This window comes from Triticum urartu, chromosome 5A, assembly GCF_056163025.1.
Source record: "Triticum urartu cultivar PI428250 chromosome 5A, HENAU_Tu73, whole genome shotgun sequence".
Taxonomy (NCBI): Eukaryota; Viridiplantae; Streptophyta; class Magnoliopsida; order Poales; family Poaceae; genus Triticum; species Triticum urartu.
Genome location: NC_141877.1, coordinates 156,720,084 through 156,741,881, shown reverse-complemented (window position 1 = coordinate 156,741,881; position 21,798 = coordinate 156,720,084).

The following is a 21,798-nucleotide window of genomic DNA, read 5'->3' as shown; positions in this document are numbered from 1 at the left end:
CAGATTCATCTCCAGGTCTGCCGAGCGCGCCCTTCCCTTTTTCAAAATCTTGAAAAAGGTGGACCCCAGAGGCCGAAGCAGCACTGCAGGATTTGAAGAAATACGTCTCTTCTACACCGATACTGGTTGCGCGCAAACGCCAAGAACCGTTGCTGCTATACCTGGCGGCAACGAACCAAGTGGTCAGTGTCGCGCTAGTGGCGCAGAGGGAGGTCGACGAAGAGGCAAGGCCCTCGGCAGGGTCCGACGCTGGCGGGGGAGGGCCTCCGCAACCAGACGAAGTGCTGCCGAAGAGGAAAATGATGCAGCACCCGGTTTACTTTGTCAGCTCCCTCTTGCAGGGGGCTAGGTCAAGGTACTCCGGCGTGTAGAAATTGCTCTTCGGCCTCCTTATGGCCTCGAGGAAGTTGCATCATTACTTCCAGGCACACAAGATCACCGTCGTCACCCGCCTCCCGTTGCAACGGATATTGCATAATGCAGATGCAACCGGGAGGATTGTGGAGTGCGCTGTGGAGCTATCAAGCTTTTGTTTGAAGTTTGAAAGTACTTCAACAATCCAAAGCAGAGTCTTGGCAGAGTTCATTGCCGAGTGGACCTCGACGCCAGAAGAAGAGATCCAGGAGACCACCCTCCTCGGCAAGGAGGCAAGTCGCAACTGGATTATGCACTTTGACGGGGCTTTCTCACAGCATGGCGCCGGTGCTGGTGTGCTGCTCGTCACACCCACCGGAGAGCACCTCAACTATGTAATCCAGATGCACTTTCCCAGGGAGATGTCCACAAACAACACTTCTGAATATGAGGGGTTGCTTGCCGGTCTCAGGATTGCGGCAGACCTCGGGATCAAGAAGCTAATTGTCGGGGTGATTCGCAGCTTGTTTTCAGACAAGTCAACAAAGATTATAAAATCCCGTTGATGGAGTCCTACGTGGATGAGGTGAGGAAGCTGGAGGAGCGCTTTGATGGTATACAGGCGGAGCATATTCCCCGAGTGGAGAACGGCATCGCCGACTACCCGTCGAAGCGCGCTGCCTTGAAACTACCTGTGGAACCAGGTACTTCTGTGCTTCGGCTGACTCAACCATCCGTTGAACCATCAATAGAGCAGAACAAGCGAAGGAAATCAGGCCTCGGCAAGTACTTTCCCACCGATCTCCCACGAGCCGTCGGCGAAGATGTTTCCGTGGGCACTAAGCCAACAGTGGGGCAACCGGCTCTGGCGAGGCGTCAAGCCCTAGATGTAGAGACAGCTGCTCCCATGGCCGAGGAAGTGCCTCTAGTCCTTGCCATGGAGCCTCGGGCTCCGGCATGGGCACAACATACCATCTGATTCCTCCAAACAAGCGAAGTCCCTGAGGAGCAGGAAGAAGCAGAGAAAGTAGCCCGTAGGTCTGCCATGTATCAGTTCGTCGACGATGTCCTGTACAGAAAAAGACCAAACGGTGTGAAATTGAAGTGCATTCCCCGAGAGGAAGGACTGGGGTTGTTGGCAGAGATACACAGAGGCATATGCGGCTCCCACATAGGGTCAAGGGCCCATGCCGGCAAGGTGTTCCGGCAAGGTTTCTTCTGGCCCACCGCCGTCCAGGATGCAACGGCACTAGTAACCAAGTGTGAAGCGTGTCGGTTCCATTCAAAGAAGCTTCATCAACCAGCTCAAGCGCTCCAAACAATCCCTCTCTCCTGGACATTGTCAGTCTGGGGGCTCAACATACTGGGCCCCTTTCCCTGTGCCGTCGGGGGCATTGAGTACTTGTACGTTGCGATCGACAAGTTCACAAAGTGGCCGGAGGTGGAGACAGTGAGAAAAGTGACAGCACAATCAGCCGTCAAATTCTTCAAGGGGCTAGTCTGCCATTTCGGTGTGCCAAACAGGATCATCACCGACAATGGCACATAGTTCACGAGCCACGCCTTCATGCAGTACATCCAGGACCTCGGCAGCAAGGTCTGTTTTGCTTCTGTTGCGCATCCATGTAGCAACGGCCAGGCTGAAAGGGCAAATGCTGAAGTGTTGCGAGGCCTCCAGACAAGGACCTTGGATAGGCTGCGTAGGTGCGGAAGATGCTGGATTGATGAATTGCCGACGGTTCTTTGGTCGATCAGGACGACGCCAAATCGAGCCACCGGTCAGACACCCTTCTCCCTCATTTACAGGGCAGAAGTAGTTCTCCCCATGGAACTCACGTACGGGTCACCTCGAGTGCTCGCTTACGATGAGCTTGAGCAAGAGCAGTTACGGCAGGATGACGCGATGCTCGTTGAGGAAGATTGTCTTTGGGCGGCTATACGATCAGCGAGCTACCAGCAAGCCTTGCGCCGCTACCATAGACGCAAGGTTCATGCCCGAAGCATTGAGGAAGGCGACCTTGTTCTTCGGCACGTTCAGTCGGCCAAGAGTTCCAACAAGTTGACGCCGAAGTGCGAAGGCCCTTATCGGGTAATACGAGTCACCAGGCCTGGCGCAGTCCGCCTGGAGACCGAAGATGGCGTTCCAGTGAGCAACTCCTGGAACATCGAACATCTTCGCAAGTTCTACCCATAAGGCGCGGTTGTCGGGCCCTCCCGGCAAACCACCTTTTGTACAAGCCTTGCCGGCAAGGCATGTAACCCTTTGTACAAAGCCAGGTGCAGACCCTGAGCATAAATAAATGAAGCGCTAGCGCTCTAAGTTATAGCATGCATGCTAGGTTGAGTCTCTCCCTCGGTTAGGGTTGATAGTGCTTAGCGGCGGCTAACCCCTAGCATAGAGGTCGAGTGTGCGTCATTCTTTTCCTTTCTGTCCTTTTTGGTTCACAGGGTACATGGACATTTCTACTGAGCTATTGGGAGGAGAAAGAACGGGCCGGCACTCCGGCCCCGGCAAACCAAGGTTGCCGGGGGCTGCGGACACGAGGATCCAACCACGGTAGGTCAAGGTTGTCGGGGGCTGCAACGTTAGATAAGTTTTTCTCCCCCACTCCGTGCGCCCGTGTGAACCTTGAACGTATAAGGCTTCGCTCGCTCTCGTACCATCTTGCCCCCTCCATTCCGTGCCCGAAAACTCTACTTTGGGCCGGAACTTGGTTGTAGTGCGGTGGGGAAAGGGTGAGCGAAAGGCCTAATCCTACTCGGGCGCTATCTCCACCAAGAGCATGAGCGTAGTCGGGCCGTAGAGCAGGAGGACGGCAAGGACCTGTTGCCGGGAGACCATGTTTATCTTAAGATAACAAGGACGCGTTCCTCGGTGTGGCCCTCGCCCATGCGCAAACAAAACCCGGCAACACCCTTCCTTTCATTCATACGTTGTGAACAAGTACAATTCATACAGAATGGGTACATGGGAAAGGGGATTACAATTTTTGAAATCTAACAAGTGCCCGTAGGCTTACAAACTACAAAAGATAAGTGCCCCATGATCCCCGTTTTGCCCCTTTCCTCCCAGGTGCGGCAGGTAAAGGCAAAAAGGAAGGGACAGGGAACATGCCGATGGAGAGCTTGACGAGGAAGGCCCTTGGCAGAGCACACGGCGAAGGGAGGGGTGACGCGTTCAGTCGGAGACAAGGTCGACGTGCCCCCGCTCGACACTCTCGTCGCCGCTCTCGCTATCCTCCTCATCACTCCCGCTTGAGGAGGAGTCTTCATCGTTGGAGGAGCTCTCCACGCAACACTTTAGGCGAGTCCCAGAGTCTCCAAAGACCTTTATGGAGAGCAGGCCATTCTCCATTAATTTGAAATAGATAACAAGCCCCGTCGTCAGGCTATGGATGCGAGCGAAGGTCTTCCATCCGCGACGAAGATACATGACCTGATGGGCGGGGAAGTCGACGTCGACCCACGTGCCGCTGTTCCTGCAACCCCTCATGTGCAGCCTCAGGGTTTGGGGCAGATCGAACTCCATCTCCCGTGCAAATGGCATGGGAAGGCGAAGGCGACGGCACGGTGCTCGACGCAGCATGATGAAGAACTCGCGAGGCTGGTCCCCGACGTGGCCCTCCATCAGAGGAGGCATCGCTGGCGGAGGCAGGGCCGGTGCGCCGCCCCGTCCCCCTCTTCCTCGAACGCCACACCGGCCTCGGCCTCTTCCCCTCCCTCTTCCTCTCGTGGCCGGCTCTGCCACCACGGGCTCTTTGGAAGAAGGAACGCGTTGTCGAGCAGAGACCCTCGCCGCCACCGTCGAAGGACCGGCACCCCCTCTCACCATGACAGATGAAAGAGTAGAGTCGAGGTGGAAGGAGAGGGATGACGAAACATTGTGGGAGGCCATCACCCTCCCCCTTCTTATAATGGTGCGGGGTCAGGACTCGGCCGCCCCACTCAGCCAATCCAACCATCAGGGCCGTAGGGAATCAACGCCGACCCACTACCCCAATCAGCAGTGGCCTGTTTCCCCACTTCGCCATTCAAGGCCCGCACCCACCGCCTACCACCTTCAAAGCATGGGGGACACGTGGCGGGCGATCAGAAACCGAAGGGACAGATGAGGCGGCTATTCTCCACCCCGTGGTCCTGGGGCGCGGGTGCCTTGAAGACCACGACCCGAGCCCATTCAGTAAATGAGCCGCACCTCTGTGTTTTCCTCTTTTTATGGGGAAGGCGCGAGCCCCCTCTTTACCACGATGTGACGCATGCATGCGGAAACCGCCCCACGCACGACCCCCACGTCATGCATGACCCTCCACGTCGTGCGTTCAACGCGGGTTGTCGGGAGGCGTAGCGGACGGGAAATTACTGCAGTAAAAATCCGCCCCACTTGTCCATGCACCGTTCTGGGCCTAGCCCAACAACGCTCGCGCTTATGTGTGGCCCAGGCCCGGGGGCTCCTGTCGGTGTACAAAAGTAGGGGCTCTCCTTTTGCACCCCTTTACTTGTGCACGGGCAGTCAGAGCCGCGCCCACGGCCACACTAAGCAGGGCAGGGGAGGGATGCCAAAGCAACGCCAAGACCAGAGACGCAAAGAGAGTAAGAGGGCGAGGTGGACTCCCCCGGCAAGACTCTTGTCGGGGTGGCTTCTGCGGCCTCGGTAAGATACTTGCCGGGGCAACTTGCCTGGCACCAGCAGAGTGCGCCACCCTTGAGCGTAAGGAGTTCCTATGCCATATTGGAACCAAGGCTCGGGAGGTGCCTCTTTGGTGGCATGCAGATCTTTGTAGAGATCATAGACACACAAGATCAGATGGAAACCAGAAGACGACGACCCTTGGCGAGATCCTTGCCGAGGAGGTCCACGAGACCCCCGGCAAGACCCTTGCCGGGGACGACCGCGGTGCCGCAACGATAACCTTGTCGGGCCCTCGGCAAGACCCTTGCCGAGAACGCCCGTGAGGCCGCCGCGGTGCCCACGTCCGCCAAGACTCCACCGCCGCTCCCATACAGCTGCCAGCTCGACCAGCTGAGTAGGCATCTGCGTGGTAGCACGCGGCCTCTACACCAACTCAGTAAGCACCTACGTGGTGGCATGCAGATCTTCGTGAAGGCTCCACCACCGCGCCAGCCCAGCGGACAGCCAACGTGGCGCTACAATGCCTCGTCATCTTGGACACGCATCGGAACCAGGCGAGGCAACGACAGCTGGGACGATCTTCTTTGTCGTCCCCAATAATGTAAGAGGGGCACGTCGGCAGCGCATTAAATGCGTTTATCCGACAATGCCAGGGGATAGACTCAACCCCTGTATAGCTTTCCACCTCCTGTGTGCCACTGTGGTAACCCATTTTTGTCTATAAAAGGAGGCCCGAGGCGGACTGGAGAGGGATTCTGATCTTTTGGACTAGAGAGCCACTGCAGCTAGTTCAAGAACACAAGAACACCTCAATACATGTCAAAGCAGGACTAGGGTTTTACGCGTCTCCGTGGTCCAAACCTGGGTAAACGATTTGTGTGCTGACCTCCAGACCCGCTCTTCGCACAACCCCGTGCCCACCAACCGTAGAAGGGATCCCAGTGACCCCATAGATGTTGTTTCCCACCGACACATGCTTGATAATGTTATGAGGATAAACAGTAGATCTTCCAACATCAAATTGGTGGTTTAAAGTGTTATGCAGGTAAACATGCATGATAGCATGGCAGATCATTGTTTTTTGACCAATGAAAATAGCAGGAGAGATTCCTACTGTTGATTTTATTTAAATGTTAACCTATGGTTAACATTAGGGAAATGGTTGTTTTACATGGCTTTTTACAAGGATATAGAGAACACCCAACTAGCCTATGTAAAATAGGAGAATCAGACAGACAAAGAAATGCTAAAACCTTCTAAAAAGTTTAATTTTGAGGGTTGATCATGTAACCTAAGATCACAAAATCTTCCTTGAGCTTCCTTAGCCACTCAGCATGGGTGGCCGCCTCCCCATCAAACACCACTCTGTTGTGTTGTTTCAAAATATTCCAGGAATTCAATATGGTTATCTCTTTGAACAGAGGTCCATGCCAGCTTGCTCTAGCTCTCTCATACTTGTGTTGCATGTCTAGCTGATTGTCCCAATCAATGCCCACAATATCCCAACACTTTACAGCAAATGGACACTCATACAATAGATGGGCATTTGTTTCCAAAACCTCCATGTTACACACCGGACAATTGTGGTCTTCCCCAATGTTAAAATGTCTTCTGAGGAGCATATCCCTTGTGTTGACCCTGTCATGTAAAATTAACCATGCAAACACTTTATGTCTCATGATACACTTTGTTTTCCAAACGGAGGTGATGCATTGTGGAGCCAATATATTTCTGAACATGAAGTTATAAAACTTCTTCGGTTTAAAATCAGTATCGCCCTAGCATAGAATCCATTCATCAGTCCCCATAGCCTCCAAGTTGATCCCTTCCATGATCTCTTGCAAACCGTCCAGCTCAGCTCTAGCTTCCATTGATAGAGGCAGGAGGAAGTTGTCCACGTGGTCATTGTTGTTGTAGTACTGCGCCAATGAGATATCTTCATTTTTGGCAAACGAGAATAGATGTTCGTGAGTGTCCATCAACGGTCTTTCGTCAATCCAAACATATTTCCAAAGCAGGATCATATCCCCCGCAGTAGGAATACATGTGGTGATTCCACGGTAGATATCCATGAATGAGAAAACATCGCGCCACCAAAAAGAACCGCAGGTTAGTTTTACATGGGGGGTGTATCATCATAGTGGGCATTCCATACTAGAATTACCCACGAAACGTCCTGTTTATGGATAAATTTATGGAGGTATTTGAGCAGTAGTGCCTTATTTTGAATTTGCAAGTTTAAAACCCCAAGACCCCCTTTTTTCTTTGGGTGGAAGACCATATCCCAAGCGGCTAAGGAGTGGGTTTTGGCGTCTCTGTCCACTTCTTTTCTCCACAAAAAGTGCCTTCTTACTCGGTAAAAAATCTCGATCAGCTTGAGTGGAAGTTTTAGAACACACATGGCAAAAGATAACAGTGACGTAACCGGATAGTTGTTCCTGTCAATCTTCTCTCAATTATGTCAACCAATGGCATCAAATCTCTAACAGTGGGCCTCGTTGTACCGAGAGGCAAACCTAGATAGGTAAACTACATCTCCCCAACTTGGCATCCTAGTACATTGGCCAGATCCAAAGTTTTTTGCACATTCACATTAATTGGCATTAATTGCGATTTAGCGTAGTTGATTTTCAGACCTGTTGCCCAGGCATACGAGTCAAGAATCACCTTAATTGCTTAAATCTCATGTTGATTTGTTGGGAGGATGATTAATGTATCATCGGCATATTGTACAACCGGGTAGTCTTCCGATGTAGGTTGATTAAGAGGGAGTGAAATTAAACCATCCAACGAAGCTTTATTAATTAAAGACTGCACTAAATCTGCCGCGAGCACAAATAGCAAGGGGGATACTGAGTCACCTTGTCTCACTCCTCATTTACATGGTTAATCCACATGCACCATCTGTCATCGAGCCCCTTACATTCTAGCATTTTCAAAATGAATGAATGTTCCATCGTGTCGAAGGCCTTCTCAACATCTCATTTTAGAGTCACAATTTCCATGCCCGATTGTTTGCACTGATGCAAGTATTCAAATGCCCAACCGAGACAATCTTGAATTGCCCTAGACTTAATGAATCCATATTGGTTTCGATGTACCACCTTGAGAATCCAACATTGAAGCCTCTCTGATAGAGTTTTTGTGATAACTTTGAGCACACAATTTAGCAAGTAGATTGGTCTATAATCATTGACAGATTCGGGTGTCAGTTTCTTTGGTATTAGTGTGATTAAAGATGTGTTCAAACATTGTAAGTTGATTGTCCCTTTCCAGAAGTCCTCACACAGAGAATAAAAATCCTCTTTGATTATATCCCAACACACCTTAAGGAAAAGCCCATTGAAACCGTCTGATCCCGGTGCTCGATCAGCTGGAATGATCTTGATCACATTGTCAATTTCGTCTTTCGTAAAAGGTATTGAAAGTTCCTCCATACCATGGCATTTTTGAATGAGATTAGAGAGCTCAAAATCATATTGAGGCTGAGAAGAAACCCCCATTTTCCTTTTAAAACAATCATAAAAAGCTGCTACCTTTTCATCATGATTTTCAACCAAGCGGCCATCAGTCAAAAGCAAATTTGTGATGGCATTTCTTCGTAATCTCTCAGTTGCACGGGCTTGAAAATATTTAGTATTTTCCTCACCTTGGACTGCCCATCGAAACATGCAATGTTTTTTCCAATACTCACTTTGATATTTAAGCAGTCTTAATAAATGTGCTTTTAATATGTTTCTGAAATTAGCTTCAGGAGTGGAAAGCTGTCTCATGTCCTCAAGGTTATCAATTTGGAGAAGAATTCTATTACAGTTTTCAATTAACAGCTTCAACTTAGAGATGGACTTACTCCATTTTTTAAAGCATATCTAAGTCTCTTTAAATTTTTAGAGATTCTTGTGGCATTGGAAGAGGCCTGAATGGGAGCAAGCTAGGAAGATTTCACAACTTCCATGAATCCAGGATGAGATGGCCAAAAAATTTCAAACCTGAAAAGCTTAGATCTTGGGATCGATGTTTCCACTAAAAGAATACAAGGAACATGATCAGAGATTGGTCGGGCTAGAGGTTTTGCCATGGTATTTGGAAATTTCAAAATCCATTCTGGAGAAGAAAAAACCCAGTCTAGTTGCTCTAGTAACGGGGTTTCTTGCATGTTACTCCACGTGTACCTCCTTCCTTTGATTGGAATTTCATGCAATCCAAGATGACTGATAATCTCATTAAACTTGATCACATCATCCACATTTCCACCTAGTAAGTTTCTATTATCCAAAGATCGCATGAAATTGAAATCGCCCATGAAGATCCAAAGATCTTCAGCTTCCATGTTTAAAATCTCCATCCACTCAGTGAAAATTACCCTCTCTGGTCCATCACATGGCCCATAAATGTTAGAAAGTAGCCAACTTTCATTTGTTTGAACCGAGGTCATTTTGATTGTGATCGCAAATGAAAACTGATGAATGATCAGTCCAAAAAATTGGCTGCTACACCATATAATAACTAGACCACCTGAAGCACCGTCAGACGGAATAAACTCAAATTTATCAAATCTCCTCGGGCAGCATTTTCTAATAAAAGAATGATCAAAATCAAGTTCCTTAGTCTCTTGCAAGCATATGATTGAGCAGTTGGACTCATCAATCTTATTGCGAAGTGCATCACATTTAGAACTAGAATTTAAACCACGGATATTCCAGCACAAAATATTCCACATAACAGAGGCCATTAGGTCTTGAAACAAGCTAAATAAAAGAGTAGAAACAAGTTCAGTACAACCCTAATAAAAAACGCAACAACGCAGCAGAAACAACCAGGCTAATATAGGCCTAGGCCTCGTCCTTCTCCTTGCCCTTGAGAGGCGCAAGCAGCTTCTCATTGGTGAGCTCCTCCTGTGGAATAGCACATTGAGTTGTTCCCCGAAATTGCAGAGTTTCAATCGCAGTGGGACGAGGGACATGAGTGGAGGCCGATGTTTCTTTAGTTTTCTTGCCTTGCTGCATGTCCAAGATATCCGCGGTCCTCCTAGGTTTGACACATGAGGGCCTGCGTTTGTTGTCTGCCAGAGAAGGTGGCTTAAAACCCTGGTACCTAGTTGCACGCACACTACGCCTGACCTCTAACACATCCAGCGGCGCGATCATTATGTGCTTCCTCTTATTATTTGCCGCGTCTAGCTCCATCATCTCAAGCTGTGGGACAAGAGGTGGAAAGTTTTCCACCAGAGTGATGTCTCCACAGACATGGGTTCCGCACTAACCAGCTGACACACTCTGTTTAGTTGAGCAGCAACAAAATCATACCAGATCAACCAAGCTTCCTGAGGTAAGCAGATGACATTGGTGCCCAGCTCAAATGGTGAAAATGGGAAGTATATGAAGCAGGCCCCACCCACAAGATCCACCATTCTGTAGACCATCTGCAAACCTATGCCAGACCGTAGTCGAGCTATCTTCTTCGGAAACCCAACAGAGTCTAGGGGTGTAGACCATGCAGTAAAAACATATCATGAAGGATAGCCAATTCTCCTCGTCGGGTACCTCCATAACCACTTCATGTGCATTCATCTGCTGAAATGAAAGATCTCTAGTAGAGCTTCCCTGAACAAATCTATCTGCCACATCTTCAACCATTGCAACATGCTCATTCCAAACACGCAAGCCATCATCAAAACCAGAGTTAGCAGTCTGGATTCCATCCATCATAGAGGGTCCACCATAACCCGTGAATCTCCTATAACTGAAACCATGATATAATGGTGGAACATGTGGAAGCACTGGCCACTCACCCCAGCCTTGCTGTGGTGGGGGTGGTGGAGGAGTAGCCTCCCAGGCATTTGCAGCATTCTGGAGTTGCCAAACTTGAGCCTCATGCTGTTGCTGTTGCATTGCATTGAGAAAAGGAAGATGTTCCGGATGTGGAGAAGCACCCAATGGAGGCGGCGCCTCTTCATCACCCACCAGACCCTGACTAGGATTTCTGCCGTTAAGCACATAAACAGGGACGGTCCAAGAAGTGCCTAGCCCACTAATATTAGTAAATCTCTTAACCACCAGACTAAAAGGCACCAGAGCAAGTTCATTCATCAAGACATGAACCAGCACACGTGATTTCCTGTGACCTGGGCAGTGCCAATACATACATATTCCGAAACATGACACTGCCTTAATGATATAATGTTCTATTTGGTAGTTTAGAGGAAATCCGAGCAACATAACCCACACATCTCTTTAAATCATAGGCCTACGCATATTGGCACCTTCATCATGGCGCAGTAAATAGAAGTTGGAATGCTCATCTAAAGGTTGCTCCCCTCTACTAATCATCGTATCTCTAACAACACTATCGTTGAATCTGAATAAACCCACACAGAAAGGATAGATCTCACCCTCACTAGTAGGAGCACCATGATCATCTCGAAGAACTCTCCTGACCTATGCAAGAACTTCTTCTGTTGCAGATCTCCAGGGGGTAGCACCACCATCACAAGTGCATGATGTGAGTGATACAGAGGCGGGTCATCAACGATCACCATATTGCGCTGTAGCCTCCCCTCCGGACCCTGCTGGATATGGCGGCGCGTGGTTTGGAGTGGAGGAAAGCTCGAGGTGAGGGGTGGAGGAGAGCTCAAGGGCACAAGGTGGCAGACGAAGCAGAGGAGGTATCATGGTCTCGAGAATCTGGAGGGTGGTGATAGGTTGGTAAGGAGGCGAAACGTCCGGGGTATTCTCGGTACAACGGACAAAAGGTTTTACCGGATCGTTCCCTTCGTTTGACAATCCAGATTTGCTTCTTATCCTTTTTTATTGGGGCTAGACTCCGAGATTTTTTGCACCAAATCTATTTACGCCTAATGGAAATCCAGGATCCAACAGAACGGCTGTTCTTAACAACCCTATATTTCCTTACCCATGCAACACGTTTCAATGCAGATCCTCTATGTGCCAGGCAATCCCATTGAATGTGTCCTCTCACACCAAAAATATTGCAACATCTACTATCAAAAGAGCACATTGAAGAAGAATGACCCTTGGTCCGGCACAACGTGCACCAAGAAATATTATGCATGGGTGATGACTCAATAATTTGCTTAGAGGAAGAGGATAAACTAGCTAATAAAGACGTATCAATGCAATGCACGGCTAAATGACCTCATCTCCCACATAACATACAAATATGAAGCTTGTTATAGATGAACTCTTTACTAGGCAGGGAAGAGATGTCAAGTACCGATTGTATGATTTCATTGGAATAACCAGCTTGCCATAAATCAAGAATTTCCTCAAGCTTTGCGTCTCGGATTAGGTTCCATGATAAGGTTGTAAAAGTGGATCTAGAAAAACATTTGCCAATAACTTGATGATCCGACCGAGAGATACGCGCATGAAGACTCCCAAAAACCAACTCATCAGATAAATCGTTGGAAGCTGAATTTGCATTAGAAGAACGATCTCGCGTCATCCCTTGGATCTTCAAACCCTGATCATGACGAATAGAGAACCTCCTATCCTCAGCATTACCGAAGTTGAATTTGGCCAATTCATACCTAGATGAGTTGTCTTCTTGTGCACTCTTATGTAAAAAACCTAGAGGACTTCTAATAGCCATGGGCGATCGAGCAGAAACCTCCGGAATCACTTCATCAAGATGCCAATCAGATCCCTTCCAAGAATAATCCACTGAAAACTTGTACAAGCGGAAATGACACACAAAATTTGGCCAAACACAATCCTTCAAACTATAGATGAAATGGCCGACACGATCATTGTTTTCAGCTAGCCTATTACAAGGCGTCATGTGGCCCAAAAGAATAAGTGTTTTTTCTGCGCACAAATTATATGTGGCAGTCTGAGAGCCTCCTCGTGGTTCGGTGGCCCTGGTCCTGATGAGTTGAAGCTTTCGGGTTATCCAGCGCCGGTTCTTCTTCTTCCTCCACTGGCTGGAAATCAGGTGATGTCCAGTTGATGCCAGTTACGGCTTTGAATACAGCCCCATCATCTATGAGCATGAATGGATCAATATCAGGGGCAAAAGTGTGCTTACGTGTTGGCGGAATAAGATCCATGACTGGATAAACTGGCGCCTTCACTTTTGCATTTTCAATAGTATAAGCCGCTTGATACTTGGCGAGATCGGTTTCCTCCGCCAGCTTGCTTGCCAAAGGACGCATCTCCCTTACAATTTTGGTGAAGTCATCTGAACTAAAGGGAGACCCATCTTCTTTAAGCTTGGACAGCCAGTGGCCAATTCCTCTGGGTCAAGCTCGGCCTACCACGCCTTAGCCCGACTTAGGGCAGTGATGGCACCAGCTCTGGAAGATGATCGCTTTATCTCTTCAATCCTTTGGGGGACGACTGACAGTTTGTCCAGTGTTTCTCTAATAAGTGAAGGTGGTTGTTTATTATGAGAGATGGTGGCTATAGCTCGTTGAGCGCCGGTATATAACTACTCCAAAAGAATGTATGCAGCCTTCAGCTTTACGCGCATGTCTGGGCCAAGGTTGGAAATTCTGGAGCCTGCATTAGCATAAATATTGATAAACTGGCTAATGATTGTTAAATGTTGGAGGCGAAGGATTGAAGTACAATATTACTTACCAAAGATGGCGGCTGTTATATTATTGATTTGATGCTTCAAGCCAGATAACTCATCAGCCAATGGCTTAAGAGCAGCCTCGGCATCTTCCACTCTTTTTAACAAAGCCGCCTTCTCAGTGTCCTAGTTTTCTCTTTGAGCACTGAAAATCCTTTTTCAGCTTCTCAATATTTTCCAAAGTGGTCTTCAGTTCTGATTTTGCCTTGGAGGTTTCAGATTGTTGGGTTTGTATGTTCTGCCGCAGATCCACCACTTGGGATTCTTTCATGTTTAATTCAGCCTGCGAGGCAAAGAGATTCAAGCAACACTATCATCACTTCATTTGAAGTCCCAAGCATAATACAAGTATTGTACTTGGTACTTGGGGGCTAATGCACATTGCTCTTCTTAAAGGTAAATCTTTAATGACATGGCTATGTTTCTTCAACTACAGCCGGGTCATGGGGGCTACATATTTGGATTTGTTTCACAATATGGTGATAAGTCCCGGCTTAGCTATGCAGCTTAAGCTGACCCTTGGGGGCTACATATTTTGATTTTTTCACAATATGGTGATAAGTCCCGGCTTAGCTATGCAACTTAAGCCAGCCTTTGGTGGCTATATATGTCGATTTTAGCGTTACAAATTGAAGTCCCGGCTTAACCTTCCAGTTTAAGCCGATCCTTGGGGACTACTCATTCTGACTTAGCAGTTACACATTGCTATGGTATAGCTACAAGATCAACAAGGCTATCTAAGTCTACAACATATTCAAGTTTTTCATATTCAATAGACTTGGAGGCTGACAGGTATATACGTATATGACAGGTTTTGTTAGTGCTTACCTCAAAGCGCTCCTTCATAAGGTTAACCAGGCCGGCTTCAAAGTCACGGCTGGTGTGATGGTGGTTTAGATAACCCGCATGGATCTCATGAGCACTGAACTGGGCATAACTTTCCAAATCAAGCTTCCATGTTCCCTTGTCTATAGCTGAAAACTCCTCCTTGACACTATGCTTCGATAAGACAGTGGGGTTTCCTGGTGCTGTATAAGCCGTCCTAGTAACTATTACATCTTCATCTTCTTGAGTCGGCTGAGCGGGGTTGGGCGGCTTAGCATGAGCCGGGTTAACATCCATGGAGTCCATGGTGATATGGAGCTCTTCTGGTGACGGATCGTTAATGGCTGCTTAAGAGGTTTGATGCAAAGATTCAGATATTGTCTGCTTCTCCGGGCCAACAACTTTGGGGTCTTTAGCCGGTTTATTAACTTTTAGCTTCTTGTTGGGCTTGGCTATAGCACTGAAAATACGACACGTGATGGGATTAATATATCAATTAAGTAAGTGTTAAAGCAAACAAGCTTAATGTTCTCACCCAGGTACAGTCTTGAAAAGAGGAATCCGAGTTCCAGTTGAGTCGCCCGAAGAAGAGTGAGAAGTTCCCTGATAGTTTGAATCATAAGGGTTAAGGGGTTGACGAATAAGGCCCGCCTTTGGAAAAGATAAGTTGGAAATCTGTGAAACCTTTGCTCGGCATTTGCGAGGGACTGGCGCATTGGGTAAACTGGAGGATAGAATCTCCCTGCCACTATTCTGGGTTGTGCGGCGAGCTTCATGCTCCTATTTCTGCAAAAGAAAGTTGGGATCCAAGTAAGCGAAAGGGTGAGAAAACCTTACTTTCCAGCTCGCTTGATGAAGTTTTTGTCTTGGCAGAGGTTCTGAGTCGGAGGAAAGGATAGTTACCTCTTCACCATCTGCATGGCTGGCTTCTGCATCATCCTGATAGTAATCAATGTCAATAAGGTGAACAAAGAAGGAGCCAAGGGAGTCAAGTTCTACCTCCGAATCATCATCCAGGGTAAATAGATCGATTTCATCTGACTTCTTCTTGGCAGGTTTCTTGGTCACCTTGGTCTTTTTCCTGGTCTTCTTGGCTGATTTATCCTGAAGCTTCTTGCTCCAGAAAGGGGAATCATCTTGCAGAAAGTTCAATTAATAATGAGAAGGCAGATTGATAAATAATAAGTTAGTGAAAGTTGCTCGAAAAATACTTACAGTCGACGGCTTGTTGAGGGTGCATAAGGGGTTCAGTCCTACTTTGCTACAAGTCTCTAGGCTCTCGTTGAGCAGAGTCTTGGTCATGTCGTTGATCTGTTTATCTTTGAGGCAAATTGGAGAGTAACATAGCGGATCTTTGACATCGTCGGTATACTAACACATTAAGCCGGATTGGAGGCTTAAGGGCAAGATCCTCCACGCAACCCAGCAATGAACCAGGCCGACTCCAGTCAGACAATTAGCCATCAAAGCTCTGATATTTGAAAATATGGGCATATATTTGGCCCGTTCTTCTATATTGATCCTCTCTGGGAGAGGATGCCCATTGCTATGTCGGCTTTCGCGGTAACCTGGTAGAGGATTTTCGCCTTCTGGAGGCGTGTCTTTGTAGTAGAACCAAGTCTGGTTCCAGTCCTTGGGATGGCTTGGAGGTGCAGCAGCAGGATATGTGGCTTCTTTCCACCTTCAAATTGAAATGCCCCCTAGTTCTAAGCTGGGCCCGTCCGTGAACTCGGCCTGGCGGTTTAGGTAGTAGAATTCCCTGAACAATTCGATAGTGGGCTCCTGTTGAAGATATACTTCACAAAAGACTTGGAAGTTGTAGATGTTTGAAACAGAGTTGGGCCCAATATCTTGCGGGTGGAGTTGAAAGAAGTGCAGTGCATCACGAAAGAATTTTGATCTGGGTGGAGTGAACCCCCGGAGCATGTGATTAGTAAAAACAATAACTTCGCCTTCTTTTGGGTCAGAGGTGGTCTCATTTCCTGGGACTCTCCAATGAATGACGTTTTTCATGGCTAAGACGCCCACTTGAACATGCTCGTTCAGCGTCTGTTCGGTAACCCAAGAGGCGGCCCAGTTGCATGAGGTAATAGTTTTGGTCATTTTTGTTAATGAAAGCCTAAAAAGGGAAATATTGCTGGATTAAGGTTATTCTATTAAGCCGGCCAGTGATCAAAAAGTAAGTGCATTATGCAAGGCCAATTCATATGCAGAAGAATATGTGCTATAAAGGTTAGCATGGTTAAACCAGAAGATGATGTCGGGTTATACAGATTGTGAACATATACTGGCGGCTTAAAAAGGGGGACTAATGCTATATGGCGGGTTACGGCTTATCGTGTAAGCCACTTGCATGATTGTAGTGTGACAGATCTATAAGTGAAATCTTGCTAAGTGATGGACAAATAGGTTCCATAGATCAGTTCTATAATTTTGGATCTACATCAGTTCAGAAAAGAAAATAAATTCTAAACCTGAGGTAGCGGCAACAAAAGAACTCATGCGCTCAGACGGGCTCTTGTACAGAGAAGGTGTTTTCTGCGATTGAAAAAGGATGCTACAACTGCTACCGTACAACTCCAGTGTTGTGTTCAGATGCAACTACACGTTCTAAGGAGAAAAATGAAGAAAAACAAAGAACACCGACGAACGACAGAACCCTAATGCAGATCTATTATGGGGAAAAGGAATACATATTGATGCCGATGAACAGCGGATGCGCGTCGCAGGTTTCTGGTTCGTTCAGGTTGATGCAGTGGCCGGAGTTGAGGACGCTGGAGGAAGACAGCGGCGGCGGAGCTCGTGTCTGCAAAGGCGTCGCAAGGAGGAAAATGAAGACGAGGGGACAGGGTAAAAGTGAAAAGGAGGACCCCCTGTCCCTATTTATAAGGAAGTGAATAGATGGCATGTGCGGGAGTCGAGGAGGCCAAAAAATGATTATGTGGCTACAAAGACGCCTTGGTTTTCGGAGGTCCATTAAGATAAGGATATGTTAAGATATCATGGGCTTTGTGTGCAGTTAATGCGCCTGATGTCATGGCGGGTTACTGCGGTTCCGTGAGGTGACGTCATGGCTGGTTATAGCAAACTAATGAGGAATTGATGATGGAAGATTCTGTTAAGTCAAGTAAGTGAAGATTGATGTGAACAAGTTCAAATCAACCTGGGGCCTAATGTTGGGAATATAAGTACTAGGTTTGACCCGCCCAGGAGGGGCCGGGTCATGCCATTGGTGGCTTGGAGATGAAGAAGCCCGATAAGGTCCAAGAAGATATGAAGATGGCGGGTCATGAAGCAGGCCTATTGAAGGCCCAAGACCTGGAGGCGACTTGAGGCCCAAAAGGATGAGCTGCCATACGTTTAACTTACTTTGTAAGGCAAGATTAGTTAGAAACCGAGCTGATCACGTTTGTGTGAGCCGGCCGGGACTCAGTAAGCCGTCGGGCATCCACCTGTATATAAAGGGGCGACCCGGCAGTGCGCTAACTCAAGTAACGATCAATTGAAAGCTAGGTCAAGCATATTCGCTCCCTGGTAATCGAAACGCAAGCAATACGACATAAGCAGGAGTAGGATTTTACCCCATTGAGAGGGGTTGAACCTAGGTAAAATCTCTGTGTTCCTTGTCCCGTTTAACCCCTTCAAGCTAACCTAGCTGCGATGGCTCCACACCTAAGTCCTGATGCTAAGGAATCTGCCATGTTAAGTCCATGACAACAAGGCTGGGGGCATTCCCTCCGTCCTTGTGGTAGCCTCGTGGCTCCTCTGACCCCATCTCCATGTCTTCTGGTTGTCTTCTGGTCCAAGGAATATCATCGCGAAGATTTTATTCCATTTGGACTCCATTTGGTATCCCTTTTCTGTGAAACTCTAAAACAAGGAAAAAACAGAAACTGACACTGGGCTCTAGGTCAATAGGTTTGTCCCAAAAATAATATAAAATAACATATTAATGCATATAAAACATCCAAAATAGATAATATAATAGCATGGAACAATAAGAAATTATAGATACGTTGGAGACATATCATGGGTTATCAAGATCAACAGTAGGTTCTATCGCAACATCATTATTTGGTTCTTTTTCAATGTCTGGTTGAACATCTACATGAACGTCATCATTTTCATTTTCATTATCACTAGGTGAATGTTCATTACCAGGTTGGGTTTCAGCATCAGAAATAGAAACCTCATTATTATCTTCAGAATATGTAGGTACCAATATGAGCATCCAGGTTCTGCTATTGGTTATTGACCGGAGATGTGCCTCGGTCATGGCTATATAGTTCTTGAACCCGTAGGGTCCGCACGCTTAACGTTCGATGACGATTTGTATTATAGTTATGTGATTTGATGTACCGAAGGTTATTCATAGTCCTGGATGAGATCACGGACATGACGAGGATTCAAAATGGTTGAGACATAAAGATTCATATATTCGACCATGTTATTCGGACACAGGAAGCATTCTGGATGTCTTTGGATAAAACCAGAGTGCCGGAGGGTTACCGGAACCCCCCGGGAAGTTAACGGGCCACCATGGGCCTTAGAGGAGAGAGGGCCGCCCAGGAGGTGGCGTGCGCCCCCCAGTACGAATTGGACAAGGGGTGGGGTCTGCGCCCCCCTCCTTCCTTCTCTCCCCTTCCTCCTTCCTTCCCCTCCTTGTTGGACTAGGAAAGAGGGGAACCTACTCCTAGTAGGAGTAGGATTCCCCCCTTGGGACGAGCCCCTTGAGGCCGGCCGGCCCCCTCCTCCCCTCCTTTATATACGGGGGAGGGGCACCCCATAGACACACAAGTTGATTTCTTAGCCGTGTGTGGTGCTCCCCTCCACAGTTTTCCACCTCGGTCATATTGTTGTAGTGCTTAGGCGAAGCCCTGCGTCGGTAACTTCATCATCACCATCAACACGCCATCGTGCTGACAAAACTCTCCCCCGGCCTCAGCTGGATCAAGAGTTCGAGGGACATCACCGAGCTGAACGTGTGCAGATAGCGGAGGTGCCATGTGTTCGGTACTTGATCGGTTGGATCGCCAAGACGTTCGACTACATCAACCGTGTTACTCAACACTTCTGCTTTCGGTCTACGAGGGTATGTAGAGACACTCTCCCCTCTCGTTGCTATGCATCTCCTAGATATATCTTGCGTGATCGTAGGAATTTTTTTGAAATACTGCGTTCCCCAACAGTGGCATCCGTGCCAGGTCTATGCGTAGATGTTATATGCACGAGTAGAACACAAAGAGTTGTGGGCGATAATAGTCATACTTCTTACCAATATGTCATATTTTGATCCGGCGGTATTGTTGGAAGAAGCCGCCCAGACCGACATTACATGACCACGTTCATGAGACTGGTTCCACCGACGTGCTTCGCACACAGGTGGCTAGTGGGTGTCTGCTTCTCCAGCTTTAGTTGAATCGAGTGTGATTACGTCCGGTCCTTGTTGAAGATTAAAACAGCACACTTGACGAAAAATCATTGTGGTTTTGATGCGCAGGTAAGAATGGTTCTTGCTAGAAGCCCGAAGCAGCCACATAAAACTTGCAACAAAAAAGTAGAGGACGTCTAACTTGTTTTTGCAGGGCATGTTGTGATGTGATATGGTCAAGACATGATTATATAAATTGTTGTATGAGATGATCATGTTTTCTAACACAGTTATCGGCAACTGGCAGGAGCCATATGGTTGTCGATTTTTTGTACGAAATGCAATCACCATGTAATTGCTTTACTTTATCACTAAGCGGCAGCGATAGTCGTTGAATCAATAGTTGGCGATACGGCAACGATGCTACGATGGAGATCAAGGTGTCAAGACGGTGACGATGGTCATCATGACGGTGCTTTGGAGATGGAGATCAATGGCACAAGATGATGATGGCCATATCATATCAGTTATATTGGTTGCATGTGATGTTTATCCTTTATGCGTCTTATTTTTCTTAGTACGGAGGTAGCATTATAAGATGATCTCTCACTAAATTTCAAGGTATAAGTGTTCTCCCTGAGTATCCATCGTTGCTATAGTTCATCGTGCCGAGACACCACATGATGATCGGGTGTGATAAGCTCTACGTTCACATACAATGGGTGCAAGCCAGTTTTGCACAAGCAGAATACTCAGGTTAAACTTGATGAGCCTAGCATATGCAGATATGGCCTTGGAACACTGAGATCGAAAGGTCGAGCGTGAATCATATAGTAGATATGAACAACATAGTGATGTTCACCATTGAAAAGTACTCCATCTCACGTGATGATCGGACATGGTTTAGTTGATATGGATCACGTGATCATTTAGGTGACTAGAGGGATGTCTATCTAAGTTGGAGTTCTTAAGTAATATGATTAATTGAAATTTAATTTATCACGAACTTAGTACCTGATAGTATTTTGCATGTCTATGTTATTGTAGATAAATGGCCCGTGTTGTTGTTCCACTAGATTTTAATGCGTTCCTAGAGAAAGCTAAGTTGAAAGATGATGGTAGCAACTACATGGACTGGGTCCATAACTTGAGGATTATCCTCATTGTTGCACAGAAGAATTGCGTCCTAGAAGCACCACTAGGTGCAAAGCCTGCTGCAGGAGCAACACCATATGTTGTGAACATCTGGCAGAGCAAAGCTGATGACTACTCGATAGTTCAGTGTGCCATGCTTTACAGCTTAGAATCCGGATTTCAACGATGTTCTGAACGTCATCGAGCATATGAGATGTTCCAGCAGTTGAAGTAAATATTTCAAGCAAATGCCCGAATTGAGAGATATGAAGTCTCCAGTAAGTTCTATAGCTACAACATGGAGGAGAATAGTTCTGTCAGTGAACATATACTCAGAATGTCTGGGTACCACAACCACGTGACTCAACTGGGAGTTAATCTTCCTGATGATAGTCTCATTGACAGAGTTCTTCAATCACGCCACCAAGTTACAAAAGCTTCATGATGAACTATAATATGCAAGGGATGGATAAGACAATTCCAGGGCTATTCGCAATGCTAAAGGCTGCGGAGGTAGAAATCAAGAAGGAGCATCAAGTGTTGATGGTCAACAAGACCACTAGTTTCAAGAAGAAGGAAAAAGGGAAGAAGGGGAACTTCAAGAAGAACGGCAAGCAAGTTGATGCTCAAGTGAAGGAGCCCAAGTCTGGACCTAAGCCTAAGACTGAGTGCTTCTACTGCAAAGGGACTGATCACTAGAAGCAGAACTGCCCCAAGTATTTTGCGGATAAGAAGGATGGAAAAGTGAAAGGTATATTTGATATACATGTTATTGATGTGTACCTTACTAATGCTCGTAGTAGTGCCTGGGTATTTGATACTGGTTCTGTTGCTAATATTGGCAACTCGAAACAGGGGCTACGGATTAAGCGAAGGTTGGCTAAGGACG